At 44.8% G+C, this 14,827-nt stretch overlaps 1 long non-coding RNA gene across 1 annotated transcript; it reads right to left on the bottom strand.

Moving 5' to 3' along the window:
* Positions 1 to 5,671: 5,671 nt before the first annotated feature.
* On the bottom strand, positions 5,672 to 8,662 carry LOC120678958. The gene is made up of 4 exons (XR_005676904.1): positions 8,368 to 8,662; positions 7,614 to 7,689; positions 7,436 to 7,520; positions 5,672 to 6,994 (listed from the first exon to the last, which is right to left on the bottom strand). It is a non-coding gene; the product is annotated as an uncharacterized LOC120678958 (long non-coding RNA).
* Positions 8,663 to 14,827: the final 6,165 nt, after the last annotated feature.

The following is a 14,827-nucleotide window of genomic DNA, read 5'->3' as shown; positions in this document are numbered from 1 at the left end:
ACTCGACGGTGAAGTCGACGGGTCTCCTACGAGCTTTCTCACAAATTTACCAATGGAATTGGCTAATCCTCGTAAGAGGTGTGAGACCAGGCTATGATACCAATTGTAAGGATCACCGGGGTGTCCGACCCTAGAGAGGGAGGGGGTGAATAGGGTCGCTAATTCGCTTTCTAACCTAGGGCTCAAACTACTTGCATAGTAGAGAGTAGTATAGATAAACCTTAATCATAACTAGCATGTATAGGACATGTTAGGTTTATCTTATGCAAGTAGTTTGAGCCCTAGGTTAGAAAGCGAATTAGCGACCCTATTCACCCCCTCCCCCTCTAGGGTCGGACACCCCGGTGATCCTTACAACTAGGATCAACAGCTATGCCTTCACTGGATATAGTGTGGCCCAAGAATTTTACACTATCCAGCCAAAACTCACATTTGGAAAACTTAGCATATAATTGATGATCTCTAAGGCGTTGGAGAACAATATGTAGGTGCTTGGCATGGTCCTCTTCATTCTTGGAATAAATAAGGATGTCGTCGATGAAAACCACGACGAACCTGTCAAGCTCAGGCATGAATACTGAATTCATGAGATACATGAAATATGCAAGAGCATTTGTGAGACCAAAAGACATGACCAAGTATTCATATAGTCCATATCGTGTGGAGAAGGCGGTCTTAGGAATATCACACGGGCGAATCTTGATCTGATGATAACCAGAGCGAAGATCAATTTTGGAGAAGACTCTAGCTCCAGCTAGCTGATCAAAGAGAACATCAATGCAGGGCAGTGGATATTTGTTTTTGATTGTCACCGCATTGAGAGGTCGGTAGTCCATACATAACCTCAAACTATCATCCTTCTTCTTCACAAAGAGGGCTGAGCAACCCCAAGGTGAAGCACTAGGGTGAATGAAATCTTTATCTAGAAGTTCCTGAAGTTGGATTTTTAATTCGGCCAATTCTTTGGGTGGCATTCTATAGGGCCTCTTTGAGATAGGTGCAGTGCCTGGATGTAATTCAATGATGAATTCAATTTCCCTATCCGGTGGCATTCCTGGCAAGTCATCCGGAAAAACATCGGCATACTCGCATAACTCTGGGATTTCCTCTAAACTGGATTCGTGCATCACAAACGCACATGAATTGGTGCACTCTTGGAATGGTAAATAAAGGATAGTGGCTCCTTGAATCGGGGAATTGATTTTGACGGCTCGAGAAGGAATGTCCAATGTCACTCCATGTCAAGTCATCCAATCCATCCCTAATATGACATCTAGACCTTCAAGTGCCAACAAGATCAGATCGGTTTTGATGATTTTGCTACCCAGTTTGAGCGGAACATTTCTTATGACTTGGTTTGAAGCAACTTTTCCACCCGGTGTTGATATCATAAAAGACCCTTTTGCGTGACAGAAATCCAAACCCACTTTTGCACCAAATTTAGCACTAATGAAACTATGGGATACACCTGAATCAAATAGAATAACTGTGGGGCGGTTGTGGATAGAGAAAGTACTCATCATTACTGGTGCCCCTTCTGGAAGCTCTGTAAGGGTGGTGAAGTTAACACGCCCTTGCCTGACCTGAACAGTCTGCCTTCTTCCCTTGTGTTATTTTGATTTGCATTTTGGCCCGGATTTTGACGTCTGGGCTGCGGGCATTCTCGAGCAAAGTGAGCTGAACTTCCACAATTGAAACAACAGTTCTCATCACTTGGATGGATCGGCTGTGGAGCATTTCACCTTAGGCCAGTTTGCTGCGGGACAGGAGGTCGCATATTGCCTTGCTACTGTGGGGACCTGATAACCCAATGCCCTTGCTGAGGGGCTTTCTGAGCGGATGGAGGTGGAGCATTTTGCACAATACGATACCTCTGTGCAGGGGGCACTAGAGGGTCTAGCTGGTGCTTTTCTCTTTTTCTCAGCCCGGTGTGCCAGAATACAGTCCTCCTGAGTGATTGCCATATTAACAAGCTCATTATAAGAATCAGGCCGGGCGAGGTTCAGATGCTACATGAGTTTAGTACTCAAACCCATGCGGAAACGATCCCGCTTCATGGCATCTGTGTCAGCATGATGTCCTGCGTACTGACAGAGATTGTTGAAGGCCTGGGCATATTGCAGCACATTGCGAGTCCCTTGTGTGAGAGCCAGGAACTCATTTAGCTTCCTCTCCATAAGACCCTCGGGAATGTGATGGCTTCTGAAGGCATTTTTGAATTCCTCCCAAGTGACAACATGATCAGCAGGGAGCATGCCATGATAATTATCCCACCAAAGACGCGCTGAACCGTGAAGTTGCTGTGCGGCAAAGCGAGCCTTACTTGCTTCAGAGCATGGTACTTGTAGCAGTGAAAACTTGGACTCAATGGTGCGAAGCCAAGCATCTGCATCAAGTGTTCCTCGGTCCTGTTGAATATTGGGGGCTGGGTACCCAAGAAATCTGAGTAACTGGCTGCCTGAGGTTGGTGAACATTTTGTCCACCTCGCTGCTGCTGCCGCCCTTGAACAAGTTGGCGGAGCAGCTCAGTTTGTGCGGCCAGCACTTCTGCAAAGCCAGGCGGCGGGGGTGGCAGCTGCTGCGATCCGCTGCCGCTTGCATGCCCGAAACCATCCGGATTGCCACGGGTTGAGCCCACCATCTAGAATGTGCAATTGAACCCGTTAGTGACATGATTTACAAGCCCAAGGTTCAAGGAGTATAATTGCGAAACATGAAACTGTAACAATTATGATAACAACATTTGCAGAAACGCTGTCTGTTACAAGAAAATTCATATCTCACGTTCTGGTAGCCGAAATGCTCTGAATTTTTGACAGAAGAAGGATAATTTGTTCCTCTACATTTTTGGTATTCATCACAAGAGCTGATTTTGAGGTTAGGAAGGTGGAAAAATTCATTTACATCCACCCTGAACTGGCTGTTTTTCAGCAACCCGAGGTGCAATGTTTGAGCTATAACTGTTGGCACAAAGGTCCAGTAATGCTGAAATTTTGTGAGCACCGAGATCATGAAATTCACAATAACTTCGGTATTCAAACATAGCCCAGAAATGCTAGGAAACATAGTTAATAATTAAAACAAGTTTCAGCAGTGACCGAATCAGCTGCCAGCTTGCATTACAACCATCACCAAAGTTTTAGCTACTACCCACACACTTAGAGTGTCTTTACATCCGAGTGGCACTCCGTACAAAAGAGAGGTACTCAACTCATAGTTAAACTATTACATCACTGTCCAAAAGTTAGGCTACCCTAGTGAGGAGTATGTGCGAAAGACTACTAGATCATCATCTAAAAGTCGTCGAGGTTGTTGACGGACGACTCGCTCCGCACTGGAGAGTGAGCTCCCTGAGGTGGTGGCATGGGAACTCCAGACACAGTATCAACTCCTGAAACACCCTCAATCTCCTAGGGATCCTCCTCATCTTCCACCTCTATGGCAGCGGGCTGGGCTTGCTGCGCCTGCTGCACATCGATGAGGTCCAAGGCATTATCTAGCTGAATCTGAAGGGCATTGAGTTGCTGCTCCAAAAGTGCAATCTCAGCGTTTCTCTCTCCCAAGAGAGTGTCACACTCCTCTAATTGACCCTCAAGTTGGTTAATATGGGCATTAAGTTCCACGATCTCCTCATCTCTAGAGTTGACCATCTCATGATTGGCCTGTGCCGAGTCAACCAGTTGGGCCACAACATTGCCCTGCATAGCCAGATAGCAGGATTGTGCAACCATGCATTGAACTGACATCGTGATAGTCTCCTCAGCCTGGCGCGCTACAAGGTAAACTCTGTTCCTGACCCGACTCTGCCAATTGTAATCAGTGTGCATGCAGGTAGGAAAAAGACCAATGGGAGCTATCATGATAGCAGAATAGTTGGCCGTGCAAAACCTAGTGAGCGCTCTCATGGCGGCAAGCTCCCAAGTGTCCTGCAGACGATGTCGAACTGCCTCCAACTCCAAAGATACCCAATGTGCATGAATGGGGTGGGGTTCATGGGTCAAGTGCACACAGCAGCGAGCAACACCCATCTCCTGGAACTCACCCACATAGCGTGGGGGACGGATATATCCGGCATTGAGCATCACGTCCCAAAGGATGGAAGGGAAGCCTTCCTAGTGCAAGAACGCGGAGTGGGCACGCTGGTTCTCATCAAACACCATGAGAGGTGGAGCAGCCATCTGTACACAAGATGCACATGGGTGAGATTAGTTTAAACAGATTCTGGACAGTGCACTAAAACAGGTATATCTGAAAGCACAGAACTCTAAAAATTCTCAAAATTTACAGGAACATTCCTAAGGTTCTTATGCACAACTTTTTTAGTCAACCCAAGAGCTAGATCAGAGACTAAGAAGGTCTTATCCTTAGAGTTTTCCTTTGATGTCTGCCCAGATTTTTCAGTGACCAGAGAGCTAGTAAAATGAGCGCTGACGACAAACTGCCAAGCCTAAAATTACCAAATTTTAACAGCAGCTTGGTGAGTAAATTTGGCACAAGTTTTGTGTTGAACACATCTGCAGAAAACTTCTCTAGGATGGCCTAAAAGTTCGTGCAACAGAAGTGCTCAAAACTGACAAAAAACAGGGGTGTCAAAGTTTCTAGTGTAACCTACTGTATACTAATCGAAAAATTCTCAAATTTAATCAGCAGCTAGAAAACAAGATTTGGAACAAAATCTTCCACAGGAGAAATTACAGATAAGGTCATTCTATAGGTCCAATAATTTCATCCCCCAGGGTATAGCAGAAAGTGACAGATTTCTAGAAGCATCTTAAGTGATCGATAACCATACTCAAAATGAACCTATCGCTCCCAACCCAACCATAAGAGATTTATTCAGTTTCAGTGACATGATGCATGCATGATCTATTCGCCCTCACAACCAAAACAATTGCCAAATAGCTTTGGACTTACGGGGTTAGCACCGGTGGCATGGCACAATTTACGTCTCTCCCTATATATAACTAGCCGAATGCTATTCGTTCTTAATTTACGCAATCGTGGTTAGTGTACCTGCAGAAAATTGACAATATATATATATTAGCCCCGGCATATATATATATATATATATATATATATATATATATATATATATATATATATATATATATATATATATATATATATATATATATATATATATATATATATGCCAGGGCTAATCTCTACCCTGGGTATGAAATAGGCTATTTCATACCCGAGGTAGTCCCGTCGCCACACCTGTAGCCGCTAGCGCGCGTCCGGTTTTTCTATCCCACGCGGCCGGATTCCACGCCCATGGGCCGGTGTACCGAGCGGGCTGCGCTCAATTTTTTTCCAGCAATCTGACTATCTCCCCATTATACGGTTTCTTGGGGTTTTTTTCGGTTTCCTAACATTTTTGTCCTGGTTACCTACGCAGATACGATTTCATAGTGGAAGAAAGCTAGTGCTCTAATTGGATTATATAAAATTGATTCGTACGCCTGATTCTCTGAAAAGAAGAGTTTTAAATTCGTGAGACATTTTTTTTGTCATTCCCGTGAGACATTTTTTTTACGAATTGAAATGCATTTTCCCAAATTATTTATTACTTGTGTGCTGGTGCTTTACTCAACAAATTAAGTATTTTATTTCCAATCCATAAACAAGTGCCGCTACAATATTTCCAATCAAGTCATACGTATTCTCCTTTTGCAAATAGATTTATGAAATGAGCAGCCAGGTGAGCCAAGAAATACAAATTGAACGATAAATCTAATTTATTCTCTATCTGTATCTGTCTCAAGGCCCATCTTGTCATTTCAGCTAGATTCTGACCCGTACAACCATTTCAGCAAGCTTCTGGCCCGTACACATCGCCATTTGTAGACTTAGTTTCAGGAAAACAAAATGCTAAATGTGTACACCTAAATGATACAGTGTAGTTTATCCTCGTGGATCAGGGACATATCATACTGAGCTCGCTGTAATCTATGCTCGTGTATCCACTATTGAAGTTTTCTTGCGACCTCATCTTAGTCATTGCACCTGCAATAGACACACTATAACAAGAGAACATTTCACAGATAATGTCACATGTGAAAAAAAGGACATTTCTTCTTTTCCTCAGATTCTAGGGCCAGCCCTTTTTAATGTGCCGCTTGACCCAGTTTTGAAAATGAGCTTAAAAGGCTTTTCTTGGTGCGTTCACTACTCGAAACAGGAGGAGATTCCTCACCCGGCTTGCCTAAGTGGACTTGCATAAAGCGGTCACAACAGTGGTCAAAGTAGGAAATCTCTCGCCTTGGCTTACGAAAGCTTTAGGGCCGAAGACTCACTCGGAAAGGATGAAATCACAAGCACTCAAAAAAGAACTTTCTTAGAGCGCTAGCTTGATTGAATGGGAGACTGAGCTCCATTTGGCATACTTTCGTACTTTAACTAAGGTTTACATGCAACTTATCTTAGAGTTTGTTACTTCATAAAAAATAATGACATGCATAGATGCAAAAATCTAGCTACCTTCTAACATGGAGTGATTCGTAATAAAGTTGTCACAAATATTCCCATGTGTGATGGAGCATATGACAAAAGTTCAGCTCAAAGGATACTTTATTGGCAAAGATTGAGTGGGGTGATAAGCCATCTAATGTTCAGAAATATAGTGTCCTTAACAGAAGTACAAAATAAGCCATATGATCTAGTATTCAATGGTACTAACTACAGATTAAAGTAAAAAAAAAACATTATGGCAAGCAGGCAACTCTTCCCGGCTCTAGAATGCGCGATCGCCTGCTACAGGCCTACTGCTATGGTAGTATACACAATTCAGATAGTAGAGATACCTGCTGCAACTGTCCAGAAGCATTCCTACGATTCCTCTTCAGCGGATTTGTGATATGTGTTCAGGTCCTCAGGAGCTAATGAACTGAAATAAAATAACATGTAATATTAAACTAGTCACACCTTTGCAGATCCTATATCCTTTCAATTGGCAACCTCCCTGGTGGCCTTCCACATTCTTCTCCTCGCTCTGCACATTTGTAGATAATACTGAAATCAATAATTTGATGATGAGAAAAACCTAAGCAATTTCAGACGTATCAAGATTTTAGATTGGCAAATCACAATAAAACTGAAGCAATTCTGTTTTAGACATGATACTAGGATATTTTTTCTCATCAAGAAAATATTGGGAATGCAAATCCCTGAAGTTAATAAACATCAGGATTGTACATACCATCAAATTGAGACTACATTTGCCATTAGCAACAAAATTGTTCATTGCCAAAAGATTGCATAGACTGCAGTATGTACGTTCAACTGGGAAGCTCAACCCATTTACAAAACATCAAATGAAGAAAGTGAAGGGTCAATGGTTGGAGTAACCATTTAGATTGTATGTAAAAACCAGTCCAAATCCAGAAATGCATAGTTACTATGTTGGTAATGTCACCAGAAGAAGCTTCTTTACTGTTATCAAGCTGGAGTCTTTTCGTTTGACATTCATAGAACTTGACCAAAATGTATCAGAACTTCAGAAGCGATGTGGCTATTTGCTGCAGAAATAACAGAGAAATTGAACAACACAATCAGGCTTAGCCAAACATAGAAACAGACAATGTTTCCTTAGTTGTGATAATCAGCATTACCTGTACCATCAAGAACTCTTTGTTCACGAAAAGCATTGCCATAGAGATGCCTCCGTAGGAAAAGGCTGCACCTAAGCTGCAAGAACATATGGCTAATCTAGCATTATCATCAATTGCACAAATCCGCAACAACAAAAAAAACTAAGCATGAAGTTCAGTATTAGCAAGTTAAGATGAGAGAAAACTGTCAACAAGATTTCAGAACACTAACCAAAGGCTGGTTCAGTTAGCAAAGCAATGGGATTGACTAATCCAACCTTTACATTGGGAGTTGAAGTAGTATTCAATTAAAATATAAGTCCCACAAGAGAGCAGTTCGCAGAACACGTATGATGCAACAGCTAAAATAAAATGAAGCATTGAAGCACTACTAAAAAGGATGGTGCTGGCGCTCAACACCATTACCAGACAATGTTCTACAGGCTGTATTCATAGATCAGAGCTAGTTGAGGTTGGGGCGAGGGCCTCAAAGCCTCTGCCTCGTTGGTCAAGCAAATGCATAGGCAGCAGGATCGATCCCCCATCTTGCAGAGAGATACCAATCAGTCAGAGGCAAGTGCGTACACTAACAAGAGCAGGAAAGAGAAAAAAAAATGAAGAACACTGAAACAAGGAAACAGGGAAAGGGATCATGAATCTGCAGATTGCTCCAACCTACGACCTAATTAGAACAACATCCTCCATAAATCATCGGCACCTCTAAGGGAAATTCAACGAAACAACAGAAATAAATGGGGAAAGGATAGAAGGTAACCTTGAGGCAGCGGGTGGCTCGCTAACGATTCATCCAAGATCGAGTGCCGCCGACCAGGGGTTCGAGACGTGCTACTGATGTCCCTTCACGCAGTGGAGAGGGGCTGCTGCGGGAGCTTTGGTGGGAAACGGCGATGGGCGGTGGCGACGGGAAGCAGAGGAAACTTGGGGAGCTTTGGCAGGGTCTCGCCGGTGGAGCAGGCGGGAGGTTCCTCTCTGAACGGTGGCCGGCACAGACGCCATCAAGCTGCAGCTCGAGGGGGGGGGGGGGGGGGGGGGGGGGGCGGGGCACGGGGGCCGTCGGCGCAGGGGCTCGGCAGGCCAGCGAGATGGGGAGAACAGTAGCCCCGCCTCACCAGATAGACGCCGGCGGGGCTAGAGACGCAAGAAATTGGGGAGCAGGTGGGGTACCTCACAGCACAGCGGGCAACGCGCTGACGTCAAGAGGCTGCAGGTAGCCGGCGGCGTAGGACCTCGCCGGACGGCGAGAGGGAGGGGGGGCGACAGGACCGCGCCTCACTGGGGGGGGCGAATCGCGAGCACCCTCGCCGGGGTAGCCCGAGGGTCACCGACGGGAAGCCCGCCGATGGCAGCCGGCGGAGCAGGGTGTTGCAGCGGCGGGGCGAGATCCGGCGAGGTAGGAAGTCACGGGGGAGGGCGGCGCAGGAAGGCACGGGGGAGGGCGGATCGCCGGCGGGAGGAAGGATGGAGCGAGGATCTGTTTCGCTGGCAGGAGGAACGGGACGGAGGATCGTGGGTGGGGCACGATCTATTGCGAGCTGGGACGGGGAGGTGGGGGAAAACCCACCGAATGAAAAAAAATGGACGCGCGACGGGTTGGGCTCGGGTATGCAATAGCTTATTTCATACTCAGGGTACCCAATAGACCTACTATATATATATTTAATTGAACCTTTCATGCTAGCACTCATGAAAACATCCCCAAACATTACCACTCACTATAGAAACGGCAGCCATACATTTTCCACCGTATGGCCAACATTAGCATACGCCACAGAGATAGCGTATTCACCTGGTTCCTTTACTTCCAATATAATCAACCGATGGTTGGTATATTGGCAGTAGCTCAGGTAGGCCACTGCCTGAGCGCAGCGTTCGGCTCGCATCACCGACGGGAAGGTCAGACTCCCTCAGCTGACTGAGTATACTTTACTCCCAATATAGTCAACTGATAGTTGGTATATTAGCAGCTGCTCAGATAGGCCACTGCCTGAGCGCAGCGTTCGGCTCGCATCACCGACGGGAAGGTCAGACTCCCTTAGCTGACTGAGGATCCTTACCTTCTTACCTTAACATAGGTGCGTCATTACAGAATTAAAGGTTGATTGTGAGTAAGGTTTGACAGAAATGTAAATTGCTGGAAGTCAGATATAAATAAACCATAAGTTAGATAGCCACCTAGTAATACCCCATAATTTCCCCTAGGGCTTTACGGACTAAGCACAATCCTTAACGAACCAACGCATTTTGCAAAGCAATTCTTGTGTTAAAGTTTAGGAGAAAAAACGGGTTTTTCAGTCAAATTTTTATTCTCTGGTGTGCTTTGTTGCTCTGATGCCAGCTGTGGGCGAACCGCCCGACAAAACCAGCTTAAGTGCACTAACCATCATCGCAAAGGCAAATGTAGTTTAACTCGCACCTCTGACAGCTCATATCGGCAGTCCCTCGGGTAAAATCCCGATAAAAACCACTTAGCTTACAGGATCGGCAAAGCAAACATAGCCCACACGAAGGCGGGACTAGAGATTACAATATTGATCAATTCTTACATAACAGAGTCTCAATATAAATAATATTATAGACCAAGTTCAAATTTGAAAGACATAGTTTAACACATATTCGAAAACAAAAAGTTCAACAGTTCAACTTGAGACATAGTTCAGAGTTTCTTGCAGCGGAAATAAAACAAGTTCAACTAAACGACGATACAGGATGTCATGATGAAGCCCGTACATGACATCACTCATTGTTATCACCATCGACTGGAGTCGTGTCCCACTCAACCGACCAACCAGGAGGCAGATTACACGGCCAAGTCAAACTAGCAATCACGTCCTCAAAAGTGCCACCTAAAACAAATTAAGCCACAAGTAAGACTGAGTATACTAATACTCAGTAAGGCTTACCCGACTAGGATATACTTAGTCCTCTAACTAGACATGCAAGGCTTTTGGCTTGAGGAGTTTCTGCCGAAAAGCAACAAAAGGAAGTCTTTATTTTTCAGATTTTAGCTTTCAAGTTCTAGTTCAATTAACAATTCTACATTAGCATCTATCCAATAGCATACATGGTGGAAACAATTATCTTTCATCATCCAATAAGATTCATCATCATAATCTCCACTTGTTACTCTATGTGGCAAAAGGGTTAAGTAGTCCCAATATCCGTGAGAGGCAGACGATTTGAATCGAATTTGTTAACCTTGCAAGGCAGACCTAAACACACGTCACGTGGTTACTCTCCGAGTCACACGCGCAACATTTCCCCTTTCTTTCCGGGTTGTGGATCAGGGTCAGCAACCTCGACTACAGAGTACGACGACTCTGCACCCGCATGTGCGCGCATGAGAAACGACGTTCAAAGAGGGTGAAAGTAAAGTCCACTTACCGGGCCAATCAGGTACATATGCTTATCGATTACCATATTTCTCGGCATGTGGTTAGTATGTTCAAACGCTTAACCACCACTACCACACACTGCGGCCTTATCAAATTTCACTAAACAGACGGGGCATCACAAGTACCACAGCCCCGCCCGTAGACCTTAAAGTTGCAGCATGTAGTAAACATCCAACTCCTATAATTCTCGCGAGTGACAGGAAATCACTCGACTTCTACCGAACCATTAGCATAGCCAGCTAGCGACCTACACATACTAGTGTTCAAGCATAGTTACCTAGGATCATGCAACTAAGGTTCTAATCAACTCCTGTAAACTTAAATGCACAAGTAGATAGGAATAATAAACAGTTGCATAAATTTAAAATAGATAGGACATACTCCGGGGCTTGCCTTCTTGAGCTAAGCTAGCATTGGGCTCTTCCGAACTTTGGTTCGGGTCTTCAGCAACTTCAACCGCATTCACTTGAGCTTCTTGCTGGTCACTCTCGGACTCCGGCACCAGCTCGTACATACCGTCGGCGAGAGTAGTCGAATCTACATGAATGCACATGCATGAGTTGATGTGATGGTAGCAATTCATGATTAAACACTATAAAGTTGTAGTCCAACAAAACCCAAGTCAAGAAAAGCAACCAGTTCATTTTCTTCTTACTGGGCAGTCATTTATAGAGTAGTAAACAATCATTAGTTAGTTCATAAAGGCAACCGGGGTGGTTTTCAAAACTCCATCAATTAGGTAAAGGTTGTCTTATTTGAATTTTCACTAGCTTAACATGCATATATCAAAAATAAAGTTCCGAACATTCTCTGGTCATGTTATTTTTACAGAAGGCGCAAAACTTAATTTTTAGTCCACTGTAAAAATTTCAGCCAGTTTCATCAAGTAGAATAATTATGAAAAATGTTTTACTCAGCTACTGCTAGGAACAAGAATAAATTGTACAGGACAAAACATGGAAGTAATGGTAATTAACTTTTAACTAAGTGTTGTTGATCTAATTTTGAGCCTACTGTAAAATTTTCAGGATATTTTATGCATCTGGTAAATCAGGAAAAATCAATTAAACAGCTCATACTAGCACCAAGAAATAAATCCTCAGGCTAGTGAATGTAAGTTCTGGTAATGATATTTTATCTGAAGATTGAATTCCTTAAAATGAGCTTTTTGTAAATTTTTCAGAATTAAAAGAGCTACCCAGAAAGCACGAAAAATAAGATTCCTTTTTAAAGTATGGATAAAGATAAATTTCTACAGCTAGTTATATTAGTTTTCAGAGACTCATAATTTACCACCATGAATATGTACCAAAATAAAAACTCTAGTAATAATATCAGATTTGTCCAGTTACAGAAACTATTTTTCATGATTTAATGTATTTCTCCTTCCCAAAAATTGTTTGGTCCAGTTGGGCTCAACTAAAAATTCTCAAACTTTTTGCATAGTATTTAGGAACCAAAATAAAGGTATTGTAAAAGTTTGAACTCATGAAACACAGTAGAACCACTTGGGCAAATAAAACCATTCTACCTAGGCATTAATCAAGATCTATTTCAAAACCTAAGTTAGGCGTGAGCACTGGCCATAAAATTTTTACACAAGCCTACACTACTAGCATACAGATCACTGGCCAAAAATGGTGGTCATGCAGTACACAGAACCTGGAGAAAAATACATTGAGCAAATGGAAAAGTGCATGTAGAGAAAGTTGTAGATATACTCATGAGGAACTCAGAACATTTGAGTTTGAATTTTTACGATTTTTATACAAATTTTAAACTAATTTACAAGTTCACTAGAAAAACTAGGAAACATGAATTCGAGTTTGCACCGGGTCCTGCAATCTTGCAGAACACCCCCTAGAATCTAAAAAAGAAATCGCAAAGAGGTCCCTGGCCAGAGGAAGAAGAACAAAGGCGGCGGCGCTGGCCGGTTTCCGGCGATGGCGGTCGCCGGAGGCGAGGGGAAACAGGGGGAGGAGCAAGAGGGCTACCTGTTGCTGGGCTTGGATGGCGGTGGGTGCGCCCGGAAGGGGTGCGCCGGCGAGCTGCAAGCGGCCGCGGCGGTGGTGGCTGTGGCCGGCGCTACTTCGGTGGCCTTGGGCAGAGGTGAGAAGGTCGGGGTGCACCGGTGCGAGGTGAAGAAGCTTGCTGCGCGGTTGATTTGGTTCGGGGTGGGGCAGAGTAGGGAGCTCGGCGGCGGCCATGGCGGTGGCGCACGGCGGAGGCGGGGTTCCGGTGAGGGATGGAGAGCGGGTGATGTCCAAGGAGCTTCACGGAGGCGATAGGAAGCTAGCTAGGGGGTCCATTGGAGGCGAGGAAGCACGGGGAAGGGGGCTCCGCGGCAGCTCGGGCTTGGCGACGGGAATGGCGAGCGACGGGCGGCGTTTCGGAACAAGGAGGGGAGGAGGGGTTCTGGGAGGGGGCGGATTGGAGAGGGTAGGGGCGAGGACGTCTCTTGGCGAGGCAAATGGGGGAGGGGAAGGCGCGGCAGTGGAGGGGCGCGGGGTAAAGCGCTGGGCGGCCGGTGGTGGCCGGCAGGGCCGTGCGCGGTGCGCCGGGGGGCGCGCGCGCATGGCGAGCGTGTGGCGCGACGACTGGACAGGGTAGGGGCGCGGCGCTGCAAGAGCTGGCCGGAGCGGCGCGCGCGCGTTCAAGTGGACGGGACGGCTCAGCGCGACGATGGGGCGGCGTTCGCGGGTTGCTGGCGTCGGCATGCGGCGCGCGCGGCGGCAGAGTGTGGCTCGCGTGCGCGAGCGGGAAGGGTTGTAGAGGGAACGGCCGGGAGGCGGTTGGTCACGACGCTCGTGGTGCGTCCCAGTGGCGCGGCTCGCCGGCAGAGGGCGGCCACCGCGTGGCGAGCAGCGTCGGGGCTGCCGGCGAGAAACATGGGAGGAGGAGGGAAGAGAGAGAGAGAGAAGTGAAATGAATTTTTGACCACGTTTGACTCTGAAATTTCGCCAAAAATTTGAACTGTGCTCGAAAAAGTTTGAATACCAAAGTTGTTCAAAATTTCGAGAGCTACAACTTTGGTTTTAGCGACTTTTCCATTTGATTCTTAGTTTTTGAATTATAAGTCAGATTCTATTGGTGAGGTTTAAAGGCCTTTTGCAAATTCGAATTTTTCTTAAAACTGCATGCAACAACTTGAAAATTTCCCAACATGAAAGTTGCTCTGGTTTTGAAACCCTACAACTTTTGTTTTGGGAAAAACTTTATTTGAGCTATATTTTTGGAGCTATGCTCATTATCCCATTATGGGTATTTTGAAATGCTCATTATTCCATGCATTACTCCTGATAAGAAATATATGCACATATATATACATGTAGGAATGTTTAAATGCAAGGGTTCTTGATGACATAAACATGATCATGATGCATGATAAAATGTAATTTCTCTCTTTAAACACCCTGGGTGTTACAGATTGAAATGTGAACCAAGAAGAAGATTGAGGTGTATTCTTCTAGCTTTTTTTCTTTGTTTTAGAGTTTTCTTTATTGTTTTTTAATCCCTCGTTTTGAGGTTAGAGCCTAATAAGAGCTTTTATAATTTGGCTGTAGACATTCACTTGGGAATGTTTAAGATCTGAATTTTTCTTAATTTATAAAATAAATGAGATATAGTATACTACCTCCATTCACATAAAAAATATGCTAGCTCTATTTCTTTGTTTTTTGCACGCTACCACCCCTATTTCTCAATGTTTGTCGGACGGAGGTAGTACTAGATAAGTCCGAACAACAGAACAGAAGCTAAGAAATCTCTGGTACCTTGCTGATTTCAAACTCTGGAATTCATTCCTTTTGAATGGGCGTATTT

The sequence above is a fragment of the Panicum virgatum genome, chromosome 6N (assembly GCF_016808335.1).
Source record: "Panicum virgatum strain AP13 chromosome 6N, P.virgatum_v5, whole genome shotgun sequence".
Classification (NCBI taxonomy): Eukaryota; Viridiplantae; Streptophyta; class Magnoliopsida; order Poales; family Poaceae; genus Panicum; species Panicum virgatum.
Note: the sequence above shows the minus strand (reverse complement) of the source record. Positions and strands in the feature narration are given on the sequence as shown.